This window comes from Camponotus vicinus, unplaced genomic scaffold (genome assembly GCF_025532165.1).
Source record: "Camponotus vicinus isolate PSW18456_S1 unplaced genomic scaffold, iyCamVici1.0 SCAF_4, whole genome shotgun sequence".
Classification (NCBI taxonomy): domain Eukaryota; kingdom Metazoa; phylum Arthropoda; class Insecta; order Hymenoptera; family Formicidae; genus Camponotus; species Camponotus vicinus.
In genome coordinates this window covers 15,785,237-15,801,008 of record NW_028141976.1, presented here as the reverse complement: position 1 = coordinate 15,801,008, position 15,772 = coordinate 15,785,237, and the positions used below count along the sequence as shown (strand labels likewise).

General features: G+C 31.8%; 1 long non-coding RNA gene across 1 annotated transcript; it reads right to left on the bottom strand.

Annotated features, from left to right (window-relative positions):
• Nucleotides 1–5,417: 5,417 nt before the first annotated feature.
• Nucleotides 5,418–6,551, bottom strand: LOC145971275 (uncharacterized). Its single transcript, XR_014438831.1, has 3 exons — nt 6,341–6,551; nt 5,969–6,127; nt 5,418–5,600 (listed from the first exon to the last, which is right to left on the bottom strand). It is a non-coding gene; the product is annotated as an uncharacterized LOC145971275 (long non-coding RNA).
• Between the last annotated feature and the right edge of the window lie 9,221 nt (nt 6,552–15,772).

Sequence of the window (15,772 nt, the reverse complement as noted above, 5' to 3'; positions counted from 1 at the left end):
GACATGAAGTAATGCAAAGTGTAAATTATATTTATAATTATAATATATAAATAATTATAATTAAATTATGTTATATTATAATTAAATTAAATATAAATTATATTCATAATAATAATATATAAATAATTATAATTAAATTATGTTTTATTATAATTAAATTATGTTGTATTATATGAATAATTCTAATTATATTAAATGAGAAAGTATCTGCAATATATTTAACATTATATTATTAATGTACTAAAAATGTATTATCTAATTTAAATTATATTCTGATTTATTTTTTAAATTGTATTTGATATGTTCTATATTTGTAACTCTATTTGTTAATATTTTTTAATTTTATTTTGAATCAAATTTTATTATTATTTTATCTTGAATCAAATTTTTATTATAAGTATAATATAAGTATAATAATACATATTAATATTTAAATAACATCTAAAATTAAACATTTATAAAACATGTTATAATTCTTTAATATATATATATATATATATATATATATATATATATATATATAAATGATAAATTGTTGTTATAAATTTAATATGTATTATTAATATTTTAAATATATATTATTAATTGTTTGAAACTCATGATCTTTTTAAATTTATAATCTTTATTTTATAATATATATATAACACACATGGCACAATTTTTTTATACATCTACATGTCTATTTCTCTATACTTCTTCTTGCATATATTTAAGGAAATGTAACATATATACATTCGCGCGCATTCGTGTGAATATTTACACAGGCACGTGTACGCATGTACGCGCGCACTAATGCAAACAAATTAATTTGCGCCTACTACATCAGCAAATAGCGAATAATTTTGAATAAAAAAAAAATTATAATCATGAATCATTTTTTTTTCTATAATTTATAACAATATAGAAATTATCAAATTTAATTCACTTGATGTCATATAAAAATCACTGCTTTTTGTTAGATTGCTATATTGATATATAGATTAATATGTATATTCATGAATCGCTGCATACTATCCGATTTCAATCCGAGTTCAATTTTTGGATGTTCGTTTAAAAAACGGCGTTAATTACAAATTAATATTTAATAAATTTCTCTTTTCTAAAGCATCATAGAAATAATTCACATTTTAATTTATTTTTCATTAAGGAATATTGTGCTTCTTTAGTTCTGTTTGATTTAAGTTTAATTCCATGTCTTATATTGCTCATATTTTATATTTATTCTTTTTTTTCTTTTAACTGAAAAAAAAATTTATTTTCAGCTGTTTCTTTCTTTCTCTATTTGTTTATATTTTTGTCATGTGTTATGTTTAGATTCTACATAAAATATTATTTCACATGCGCCATTAAATTGTTTTTATGTAAGTTTCACACAAACGAGTAGATGATTCTCTCTCAGCGTATATCCACGTTCTATGAAAAGAAACATAGAGATATATTGTAAAACTAATTATTCGTTTGAATAGCATGACATTATAATACAGTAAAATAATTATCGTTGTTACATTTCATCAAAGCAGGACCGCAAAAATCTATATAATCGTAGATAAAAAATATATTCGAGCTATGATTTATATTCTCTCCGCATATTGTAACGTTATAACTATAAAAAATGGATTGTGTTTTGATGATTATATCATGAAATATGTAGAGATATTCCAGTTAATAAATTTTCGCCTAAACATGTTATTTATATAACTTGTGTAACGTAATAATTTTTATGAAGAAATTTAAATGAATAGTATGCTTGAACGCAATCTATATAAAATCGTAATTGGAATTTCGTCCATATTGGATAATTTTGAAAGGCATTATTCACGAATTATATTTTTTATTATTTTTATTATATACTCTGCGTACGAATTTAGAAGTCCAAGAAATACGAGTAGATTAGGATATTGTGTGAAATGGAATCAGGTATGATACGATGTACTTACATAAGGGGAACAAAACTCATCGGTATATTAAAATTTATTTCCTTTCTCGGCGCTAGTAGAAACTGTTAGTTTTTTGCTTTGGTCCACCTACTGGACTTCCAAGAATAAATCCATGATTTTGTGAAGGCTAGTGTGACTCTAGGAGAAACTATTTTCGACCCTTATCTCCCGCGGAATCGGTGACACGCAATAAATGTCAATGAAAAAAAAAATTGCCTCCATGGCAGAGATCAATTAGGAAAATATAGAACGTTATGTACTTGAATAACATTTGACGAAATCGATACGTATCTTCTTTTGCTTCGCCGTGATATTTGTAAACTTCAGCTTCTTCCTTTTGCGGCGAAAACAAAAAGAACTAATCTGTCTGCTAAAAATAATGATGGAATAAAGATGCTTTAAACGCGCGTGATGAAAAATGCAAAAATGGAGGACGGAAGAAACAACTCTTTTGTAAAAACACTTTTTATATTATTAATTTCGAAAGATAAGCTCTGAAGAATTTGATGATCGTATAAAACATATTTAATAATTTTTTCCAAAAGATCTTATATTGATGAATGAAAGATATTTTCTAAGCAAAATCTTATTAATTTCTTCCTGTTTTCGAATTCTGTCTATCCGAATATTGGAGTGAAGACAAAAACTGCGGAGCAAATTAGTAATGTAATTGATTCTAATAAGTGTCATTATTACGAGCAATTATGTTTAAGATACTTTTGATATTTTGTATGTATAAATCAGCGTTTCTCATTTTGTATGTATAAAAAAGCGTTTCTTTATATATGTAAAGAGCCTTATAGGCATAAACGTGTCCCAAATGTTTGCCCTCGCAGTGTATGTGCGATCCATAGGCTGCGGAGACATGAAAGTGAGAGTCCGGTATTACTCTTCGACTGTTCGAAGGCTGAAAGATCAATAATCGGGTTTAAAATGTGTCGATACATATGTGTAATTATTTGAATGTATAATATATGAAGATGATATAGTTGAAAGCAAAATTGATTTAATTTCCATCGATTGTTATCGACTGTATCGAGATTTGCCGTCGTAATTTTTTAAACTTGGTTTTGATTTCATTTACCGTGCGATATAAAGTTAATGTGAAATGTGTTATATAATATAATTATAATATATCTATGTTTAATAGAATATCCATCAAGATGTCTCTTTTTTAAAAAATAGGTCTATTAAAGCATAAATATGTGGAAATTCTAAACAATCTGAAATCCCCTGAAGAAAACCTTATAAAGGTAAAAAAATACGTCAAATACATAAAAAAAATCAATAAATCTAAAAGAGTGATAAAAATAAAATATTTAAAAACCGATATGAGATCAATACTATTAGCCAAGTACAAACAACAAGCAACGGTTAAAACCTTCGGAAAATTGGTCACAGTTATGACCTTAACAAGATATGTCAAAATCAAAGTAGTCGGTAATGAATCCTAAACGGTAGTTTTACCGTCTTCTTTTTCGAATTTCTCCGCTCCTAGTCGTTTCCGCAAAAAATCCTTTATGATGTGAATGTGTTCTGTTATAGTCTTCAAATGTTGGAAGTTTCATCAAATTCGGAGGTAGGGGCTATTCGGAAGTCTTACCTCGTTTTCGAGATAGATTAGATTTTACCCCCAAGAGGTTTTTGAAAATTGTTATGCGATAAATTAATCTCTCACACGTATACACACACATATACACATATCACACGTATGCACACACATGTACATAAATGGTTTTGTTTCTTAAAACATTTTTGCACACTAAAGCGAATAATCATGCGCGGTATGAACGCAGCTTGAGGGACAAAATCGCTTTGAATGTGTGCGTGCGAAGATACGTTCATGAGTCTGAACCTTATTATGAAGGAAAATGAAAAATGTCACAATTCTGACATGCGATTATCATTTCTCGGGATTGACTGCACCGAATTTATTCAAACTGGTCACAATCGAAAGCTTGTATTCACATTATATAAGAAAAATGCCGTTAGATTTTCAATTACGGCTTTAGTTTCTGAAATATTTCAATCGAAAGTTTATGTGACGTCATTTAATGTTAAATTCCGGATAAGCTACTTGGTAGCGCAGCGTCGAGAACAGTGACTCTCAATGCTCGGATCCAATTTTTATCAGTTTTTTATGTACTTGGCGTCGCGACGCTACCGCGTCGCTTGATAGACGGAAGTCTTATTTCGTCACGGTCACAATCGTGCTGAAAAGTTATGTAACATTTCCGTTTAACGGAAATTAAATTAACGTTTAATTTAAATTTACTTGGAGTTAATGATATTTATCGCTTCTAATTAGATTTTTTTGCTGGTATAATTTTATTAATAATTCTGATTAATATTCATCTTTACTTCTCCAATACTGATTTTGATCTTGACATGTGTTGTCAACATCATGTCCCTGAGTAATATGCAAAATAAAATGCGTTTTAATTTCTTAGGGTTTTAATTATATTGGGTACGATTTTAATTATCCTGCAATGATATTCGATTCGTTTGTATTATAAGAATACTGCATGATTACAGATTTTCTTATCGCTCTACAAATCTGACATTAAATTGTACTATTAATCATGCAAATGAGAGAAAGTTATATTTTAATACGTAGATTAATATATTTTGTTGATATTATAAAAACAAGCTGAATTCTGAATCATTAATATAGTAACTCAATAACTATAAAATTACATTTAAATATTTATTTACTTATTTTAACATCTCTTAAGTTTTTTATTGTATTAATAATGTATATCAATATATGTATATTAGTATTGCATTAATTATTACTTGCTAATACACATAAATTAATATATGTATATTAATGTGTAATATATATGTGATTTAATAGTGGATAATATTACAGTATAGATTATAATTTTAGTATAATGTAAAATAATTACGAATGTTGTATGTAATAAAATATTATATGTGTAATTAATATTATAAAATACTGTACATATAATTAATATTTAAATATATTTGTATATAAATATTAACAAATTAGTGCGTTATATTAACATATGTTATTAATATTTTAAATCCTATAAAAAGTATTCTTTACCTAGATAGCACAAGGATATCCATTGTACATCCAGTGAACATTCGCTTGTGGACATTTGGACATACAAATAAAGTCCAAGTAAGGTCCGCCGGACATTCTATGGATGTTCATAAGATGTACGTTTGTCACAACTTTGTACGTATACAGAATGTCCGCTATATACCTAATTTTGGACTTATTACAGACTGATTTTGGATATAATTTTTAGTTATAAATTTTAATTAGAAAAACAACAACTAATTAGGTAATTTTTTAAATCTATTTATTTATTTTTTGCGTTACAAAATATTTATCGCAAAAGAATATTTAACAAATTATTTAAAACAAAATATACATTATTTTAATTATAAGCTTTTTAGTATATAAACTTTTGGTATATAAACTTTTTAATGTATAAACTATATTATATTATATTATATTTACCTATATTATATTATCTTAATCATATTTCATTTAGTCTGTACGATTATTCTGTTCTCTCTGCAATTTTTTTTCACTTGCGTCATATCTTTCTTTAGTTCTTCGTAGCCATTTTTGTGTAGACTCTTCCAAATCTTTTCTAGTAAAGGACGCATTGTATGCTTCTCCTGCAGCTGAAACATAAAAATATATGTCGAGCAATAATAAAAATGTTTTTAAATCAATAAGTTTTAGAGATTTTCGCCTTATTATTGCGTTTTGAATTGTGCACCATTTCATAAACATTGTGTTTATTAAAATGACTTGCAAGCTTTCTAATATACGTATATTCTACACAATATCAGAGAGATTATCAGATTTGATGAAGTAAACTATATAATCTTTATAAAACGTCAATAAATAAAATAAATAATTTGATGAAGTAAACTATATAATCTTTATAAAACGTCAATAAATAAAGAAGCAAACTCAATATCTAGAAAAATGGAACAAGAAGAAAACTTTTAATTTTTAAATTATTTAGACATTATTTATTACTTACCCATTAACATTTTCGCTAATTTCAATTCATGAAATTTTTTTTCTGCTTCTTCCCAAACCAACTGTATTTTTTACCCAGGTTATTACTTAAAAGTTGGTTCAAATTTCGTTTTACGAATTCATACGAGTTTTTACCACCAATACGCGATGCTTGTACTATCTGCAATATATTTATGTTAACTTTTATATTATCTTATAATTTTAATTCTTAATTATATATAAGAGTTTTAGGTAAAATGTATACGTGTGTGTGCACGCGTGTGCATATACATGTGCGTATGTATGTGTATGTGTGTGTGATTTATTTTGAATACTATTTTAATTTTTTAAGTACCTAAAAGATTACAGTATTCAATATAAAGCAATAGATTACCGATATTTCAAAATTAGCTTGATTTTGTAAATATTGTTCTACTTCTTCTAGTTGTTCTTCCGTTTCTAATGGGAGCGTGAAAGAAGAAAATATTGATTCTTGTCTTTGAATGCCGTTAGCTTGATTTAATCCTGTATTTTTCATGTCTCGTATGTCTTCGCATGTTTACCATAATTGCGCCTTGAAATAATTCTGTTGGCGAATTATTTCTTTAAAATATATTTCTGAAAAAACAATCATTATAAATAATTTTATATAACACATATACACGATGAGCTAAAGATAAAATGTATACCATTTTTACTTTGCATTTCAACGTGTGCTGGACAAACTTTACAAGTACATTTTGTTGAATCAATTAATTGAAAATTATTATTTTCTTTTCCTCGATCAACAAAATTATCTTTGAAATAATCCTTCTGTGTAGCACGCAGCTGTTTGCCTGTAATTTTCCATAGTTTTGTAAAATAATTAGTAGAAAATATTGTGAATTTGTGTGTGCGTGTGCGTGCGTACGTGTGTGTGTGTGTGTGTGTGTGTGTGTGTGTGTGTGTGTGTGTGACAACATTATTTAAACATAATATCGCATCACTTTAATTGTAGTTAACAATTTGTTAATAATTGAATACCTGTTATACAATAGGGTTTTCTCATAATCAGAGACGGACTATTTTGAAAAGCATCTTCAGGATAGGATTCTGTCGTATTATTTCTTGTGTCAGGCGTTACCGCAACTTCTTTACCATCGATTTTATTATTTTTTCTTAACTTGTAATTGTCTATATAAACATTTAAATATTTAAATTATAGAAATTAAATTAACAGAACGTAAAACATTTGTTTCGAAATAACGAAAAATGCTTGGCAAAAAAGCATGTATGTATTGAGTATTTAGTATTTTTTAATATTATAATATCGTAATAGTGCAACGGATGTGGAATGGCAATCATTTAAATTTTTATCTTTTGTACATATATCACTTTGTAATTAACTATTAATTACAAAAAATAATAAAAAGTATAAGACTCGAAATATAAAATTAAACAAAACAGTTATAATGGCAATACGAGTCGAGTGTCGATGTTATAACACATTTATTTATAATACAATCAAATAAATATTGATATTAAACGAATACAAAGAGAGGATAGCGAACGTTTCGACCCTATTTTTGGGTCATCTTCAGCGCGAAAGTATATAATAAAAGATAATATAATAAAAGAAATAACAAAGTGTTTTATATCGGAGTCTGTTACAAAGGGTGCTGTCTAAAGCGATAATAAATGTCTCGGTATTTCATTATCTTGACGATGCCTACGTAAAAACAAAGGACAAAAAGTAAAATAAGTTAAATAAATAATATAACACTAATATGAACAAAGAAAGAAAAAAGTACTAAGAATTAAACATGAAAATTACGAGATTGAAATTATTTTAATGTCAATTTATTAAAAATGATCTAAATAAATATAAACTGAACATATAGTCAAAGAAATAAAAATTAAAAAGATTAAAAAGATAAGAAGTTAAATCTATGGAAATAAGACTTACTTCCAGGCATCGAAGATAATGACGCGCCGAGGAGACGAATAGAGACAACTTAACATCTCCGAAGACAAAGATCGACTCATCTTTAACGGATAAATGTGATTTATATATAAACGGTAAAACGAGTCAAGTAATGTATAAATGTACACATACGCAAAGTCGCAGACCTATTTGTTATGATAAAAACTGTGTTAAATTTTTGGCAAGTTGTTGACAATGTTTAAATAAATTTCTGGTAAACGTTCAGTATCCGTTTGCAAATTGAGACCATTTTTTTGCCTTTTGATATATAGCATTTCGGAGATCAATCTTTTACTCAAATATGGTTCCCGATCGAAAACCTGAACGCCATCCCAATTAAAAGTATGATCAAAACCAACCCTGTGATTAGTGATGACGGATTGAGAATTAGTGTTATGTTTAATGTGACTGCGATGTTCGTTGATTCTGGTATGCAGTTGTCTGCTAATTTGTCCAACGTAGGACACATCGCAATCCATGCAGTTCAATTTGTATATGACATTCAAAGAATTGGAGGTAGGAAGAGGATCCTTATGAGCCCTGATGAAGTTTTTCATTTTATTGATACTATAATATGAGAATCGAACATCCAAATCCTTAACGATATATTTAAAACGCTCGGAAATTGAAGGAACGTATGGTATCGTGAAATAAGTAATGTGATCATTTGTGTTTATGACCTGGGTATTATTCACTAAGGAATTTGATTTGAAAAGGTGTTTCTTAAGTTTCTTAAGGAAAATAAAATTTAAAGGGTATCCATTGCTTAAAAGGATGTTGATAGCCAATTTAATATTCTTATAATGGAAAACAGGATGGGACAAGCGGAAAACCTTGTCTATTAAACCAATTACTGTGCCTCTTTTTTGGCAAAGAGGATGTTGAGATAAGAAGTGTAGGTATCTACCGGAAAAGGTATCTTTACGGTACCAGTCAAAAATTATAAAATTATTGTCGGAAATTAAAGTCACATCTAAAAAGTTAATTTTATTGTCTTCAGCAATTTCCATTGTGAATTGTAAACGAGGATGGAAAAAATTGAAAGTGTCAAAAGTGTCTTTAAAAAAAGAAGGAGGAATGGCTAACAGAACATCATCAACATATCTTAAATAAAAGGGGGGGGGGTAAATTTTAAGGAGAGAAGCGCTTTGTTTTCCAAATCCTGCAACACTATGTCAGCTACAATAGGAGACAAGGGGGAGCCCATCGGCGTGCCAAAGGATTGCTTGTAAGTGATATCGTTAAAGGTGAAAAAGGATGAATCCAATACAAACTTAACTGCTAAAAGGAATTCATTGCATGGTATGTCACAATTTGGCGAGATATTACTCCATCTGGAAGAAACGCTGTCAATAATCAAATCTGTTGGCACGTTGGTAAAAAGAGAAATTACATCCAGCGAAACTAATCTGAAATTATTGTCGAGGTATGTATTAGACAGTTTTTTAACCACATCACAACTGTTGGAGACATGACTGTGAGAAACCGGAAAACTCTTAATCATGATCTTTAATATCAATATTTATTTGATTGTATTATAAATAAATGTGTTATAACATCGACACTCAACTCGTATTGCCATTATAACTGTTTTGTTTACTATTAATTGTTAATAATTGAACATACCATATGTATATTTTATAATCTTAAAATTGAAAATTACAAATTAAAATATAAAATTGTAAATTAAATAATTATATTAAGTTATAAGAATAGGTATAAGTATTATATTAAGGTTTTCACTTTTATCAATCAAAATTAAAAAAGTTATATATATATACAGGGTGATTCTAAATAACTTTATGTTTTTGCAAAAACATAATCTTGACCGAATTCTAAGACGATTTTTCTTTTGGCAAAATTTCGTCCGAAGCTTAGTTTTTGAATTATTAAAGGAAGTAGTTAACGTATGACGGGTCGAATACAAGAGGCAGGCAAGGGTGGCGCGATTCACCGTCAGACGCGAGTGCTTACGCGGGGCGCCTGCTGCGATCAGCTGGTCGCTATACACATACAGACACACATGCGAACACATACATTCTCTCTGTCTGTCTGTCTGTCTCTCTCTCTCTCTCTCCCTCTCTCTCTCTCTCTCTCTCTCTCTCTCTCTCTCTCTCTCATTCGCTCACTCACCTGTAATTTTTTTTTTTTTTTTTTTTTACGAGAGGGGAAAATGCATTTTATGCATACCCACCGGTCGATCCAGTGAGTTATGTGGGACTCGAGTACCAAGTCGAATTACCAACTCGGTACTCCCTACCCACTAAAAACCCCTCTCTTTTCACGAATTTCCTTTGACACACTGTCCCTCTGACTTCCCGAGATCTGTTTTCACATAACGTCAAAAAATAGTTATTATTACCTTGTTCGATGACTTTTGATGTATTGCTGTAATTGCTTGAAGGAGAAATGAATTTTCCGATAGATCGTACGTTCTCAAATTTAACGTAGATATCACGTTGCAAAAGACAAGAAATCCACATTAAATTATTAACTGAAAGTTTTTCTTCTTTCATGAACTGTATTCTTTTATAAACTTTAACGTAATCACATTTATTTACTCACTCGATGAGACGAGAAATTTACTAATGACTCTATCACTAATCACTATTAATCACTGTCGAATAATAACTGTTGGCGATTAAAAATCACTCGATGAAAGAAACACGCGCGGACACGTTACTACACGACGCGACGACGCGATAATGCGACGATAATTACTCAGCGACTGCAAGTAGTTTTTTGTCATGGTAGGTTGCGGTAGGTTAAGGTACTACTGGCGCTATCGAACGCGATCATGTGTTCGATTGAAGAATGCGGTAAACATAATAAACATTTAACATATTAATATTATTATTATCATGAATGTGTCTGATATCCATACATCGATATCTACTTAAAAATTAATCAGATTAAATAAGTGTTTTTAAAATATTTATTACTTTTACTATTATCTTAAATAAATATTTAATATTAATATTTTATATGATAATAGTAAAAGTAATAAATATTTTAAAAACACTTATTTAATCTAATTAATTTTTAAATAGATATCATACGATGTATGGATATCACACACATTCATGATAATAATAATATTAATATGTTAAATGTTTATTATGTTTACCGCATTCTTCAATCGAACACATGATCGCGTTCGATAACGCCAGTAGTACCTTAACCTACCGCAACCTACCATGACAAAAAACTGCTTGCAGTCGCCGAGTAATTATCGTCGCATTGTCGCGTCGTCGCGTCGTGTAGTAACGTGTCCGCGCGTGTTTCTTTCATCGAGTGATTTTTAATCGCCAACAGTTATTATTCGACAGTGATTAATAGTGATTAGTGATAGAGTCATTAGTAAATTTCTCGTCTCATCGAGTGAGTAAATAAATGTGATTACGTTAAAGTTTATAAAAGAATACAGTTCATGAAAGAAGAAAAACTTTCAGTTAATAATTTAGTGTAGATTTCTTGTCTTTTGCAACGTGATATCTACGTTAAATTTGAGAACGTACGATCTATCGGAAAATTCATTTCTCCTTCAAGCAATTACAGCAATACATCAAAAGTCATCGAACAAGGTAATAATAACTATTTTTTGACGTTATGTGAAAACAGATCTCGGGAAGTCAGAGGGACAGTGTGTCAAAGGAAATTCGTGAAAAGAGAGGGGTTTTTAGTGGGTAGGGAGTACCGAGTTGGTAATTCGACTTGGTATTCGAGTCCCACATAACTCACTGGATCGGTGGGTATGCATAAAATGCATTTTCCCCTCTCGCAAAAAAAAAAAAAAAAAATTACAGGTGAGTGAGCGAATGAGAGAGAGAGAGAGACAGACAGACAGACAGACAGAGAGAGAATGTATGTGTTCGCATGTGTGTCTGTATGTGTATAGCGACCAGCTGATCGCAGCAGGCGCCCCGCGTAAGCACCCGCGTCTGACGGTGAATCGCGCCACCCTTGCCTGCCTCTTGTATTCGACCCGTCATACGTTAACTACTTTCTTTAATAATTCAAAAACTAAGCTTCGGACGAAATTTTGCCAAAGTAAAAATCGTCTTAGAATTCGGTCAAGATTATGTTTTTGCAAAAACATAAAGTTATTTAGAATCACCCTGTATATAGTGCGGTACTCGCTTTCAATATATTGCATTACTTCGTAATGAGCATTTATAAATAAAACATTAATAATAATATATAATTAATATATTAATTTTTAATGGAATCATTTAATTATAAATTTGGAAATACAATATTTTTTATGTGTTATTATACAACAGAAATAAACATTATATAAAATATTTTTTTTTACTTTCAGATATTATCTACAATGACAATGTAGATTGTTTTGCGACTAAAATCAAAATTGCCCGTTTCATGGCCCATAAAATAATACAGGAATGTTCTTATTATGAAAATCCACTTTGGCCGTTATCCTCTTTGTTAAATGAGGCTATTGTCGCATTTCTTGGATTATATGTCACCAATCAGGTTATTTTAAGCATTCTTTAGCGCAAAACTTGCTCACTAGCAAACAATATGATGGATATATTATATATATATATATATATATATATATATCATATATATATATATATATATATATATATATCATATATATATATATATCATATATATATATATATATATATCATATTGTTTGCAAGTGAGCAAGATTTGCGTTAAACATATATACAGGGTGTCAGGGAAATTTTGGGGGTCAAATGGGTCAAAATTGGCTCAAATTAAGAAGGAAGGACTTGTACTGTTTTGTAATATTCGCAATAATTAACGAAAAATTAAATAAAGAATATCGGCCAATCTGCGTGAGTAGAAGCGCGCGGCGACGAGAGTCGTCCCACTGTAATCTTATACTAGGCGCGCGGCGAAGCGATGGGCGGATCGCTCTCCGAGACATGATGGTGGCGTGCGATATATCGCAATACCGCGCCGAAAAATGACCCGTCCTTTTAGTGGCGAGAAAATGATGCGCTATCATTTCCACACCACCTTGCGGTAGATAGCATGGTGCGCTTTTTTTATAGTGGTTTCCCCCATAGGCCTATTCCACTCTCAATTTAAATATTTGTGAAAATTGTTCAAAATGCCGTTACTGTACGCTGAATGTATCGTAAATGTAAAAAATTGATGATGACAGTACCTTTACAAAAATTGATCCGTGGTTGAAAATCCCTCGATAAAATGTGTTACACACGTTGGTAATGATACGGACGTAATCCATTACACGTAAAGCGTGATGTACCGCGTATCGTGAAAAACCAAATTCATGTGCCACACGACGCACGCTAGTTCCAGGATTTTCATAAAATGCTTCAAGAATCCTTTCTTCATCTCGTACATGAAGACGCACTGCTGGACCGGTTATCCCGATATTATGCACGATACCCAGTTTCACATAATTATTGCACAACTCGTAAAACTGTACGTTCACTTGGCTTTCGTGCACGCCCGGAAAATCATTCCACGTAAATTACGGCCGCGCGATAAGTATTTTCTCCCGCTAGCCCGTATGCCACAATCATATCCGTATATTCCTGTAGAATACACTTCATTTTCACTATTAATTTACTACGCGAACACAAGATTTTTACTAAAACCGTCTGAGCTCTCGCAGGCTGTTGCCAGAGTGCATACGCCAGCAGCACGCAATTACAACTGAGCGGACATGCGAGTGTAAGCGTACGTGAGCTCGCCTGCGCATTATGATTACATGCCCGGATCGTAATCAAATACAGATTAAATATTTAATTACATAATGTCTAATATTTTACATTTTATTGGAGATATATTTGTTTATAATGTAAACAATCCGGGCACGCCAAGTTCTCATAACTTACTTCGATTTAAAGACTGTGCGATTTAAAACTTGCGTAAAACTTTTTTTTTAATTATATACATTATATAAAAAGTGTTTTAAGAATTAAAAGAATCTTAATTCTCATTAAATATTTTAAAAATCAATTTTGTCTGAATAAATATAAAATGCATTTTAATTTCTTAGGGATAATTTATGTATAATATTTCTACTGTATAAAATTGATATTTCACGGCAAATATTATATCAAATTTACAAATTGCTCTTAAGTACTTGGCTAATAATAATTATTGATTTCATATTTAGTTTTGATATTTTATTTTTTAATATTTATTTATGAAAACTGTTTGTTGAGGTTTTGTTTTTTTAGGAAAATGATTTTTTGAGGGAAAATTACTGTAAAAAATTATTTTTAAGGAATTTTTTTAATGCATACAAGGTAGAATATTTTTTATGTACTTGGCGTATTTTTTTTACCTTTGTAAGGTTTTTTTTAGAAGGATGTATACTAACTGGAATGAGTGCTGGGCCTGTCGGTGCGTGACGAGAGAGAGCATGTCAAGTGCGCATGCAGAGAGCGCATGCAAGCATGCAGAGTGCGCGTGTACATGATAGGCCAGTTCGCTTTCGAGACGATCTCCATGTTGTCGAGAGGGTTACAATACAACGAGGTGGTCAACTCCTCGTCGTCGTGATTCGCGCGCGCGTAGATAAACGCGGAACATTCGAAAGGATGCGCGATTCCGTCGCGTTTCAACGACGTATAATACTTACCCGATCGACCCGTTTGATTGTCGATCTCGACGTACGAATGCAAGCCGTTACAATAGTTCAAGGTCGATATTCATAGTCCGATCTTATATTTGAGATCGTCTTAAGTTCGAGCTTAAAATGCTACGCAGCCATTTGATTGGTTGAATGAGGTCTTAAGTCAACCTCGGACTAGACTTAAGACAATCTTAAATATAAGATCGGACTATGAATACCGGCCCAAGAGCAGACATTCGGAGATGCACAGACCTTTGAACATCTCGTATTCCTGAAACATGAGACCGGTGGTGCCAGAACACATCACAACGCTCGTCGCTTCGATGGGATAGAGCGAAACGTGCGTGCCGTTATTCTCGAAACGAGTTCGACAATTCTTCAGAACCCACGCCTCGTCCTCGTCGTCCAGGACGATCGCACCGGGCTGATAGATGGACATGTCGATCGACGTTCCGCCACCGACCGCCGCGGTCGACGAGGCGAAGAAACGTTGATGCACGATAATAGGTATGCATGACGATCGAATCGAAGGTTCCAGCTCGATACGTGTAAAACGGAAGATTGCTCTTCAGCGCGTGACAACTGAAAGCCCAACGTTGCTCGTACATGCGTATGAAACCTATACTCGGCACACAGGCAATCCCGAAGCGCGTCTTCGGCCACAGCCAATAACTCGGTAGAGTGGACCCGTTGCCGAAAAAACCGAAACCCACGTATTTCACTTGACGATACGCGAAAAGCTCGAGCATCGCGTAGTCCGATTTCGACAAAACCTCGATATTCGTAGCGCGACGGTTGGCGATTCGATCCAATTGCCGAAATTTGTCGCTGAACACGAATCTATGCCATATATCTCCGTAGAACGGAATACGTCCGCGCCATAATCGTCCACCGTTGCGTAGACGCACGAATTCGTTTTCCGGCACGCTCTCGGAACCCACCGTACCGAGAAACGTGTCCAGACGCGCCGATCCGACGAATATCACTTTACCGAAACCGAACGACGGAGGGAGCGGTTTCGCAAAGAGCTTCGATCGCGTCTCCGTGAGACTGCGTATCGCTCGCCGATACGCGACGTCTCGCACGAAAGAGACGTTTTTACGATTCCGCGCAAGCGACGCTAGTACGATCCACGGATACGCCGCGCGATAAGCGGTTATATCGTCGACGTCGTCGCTCGTTCGACACGCCAAGCGATACGGATACTTGGCGAGATAAGCGAGACATTTGCTCGCGAGCTCGTACAAACGACGGTC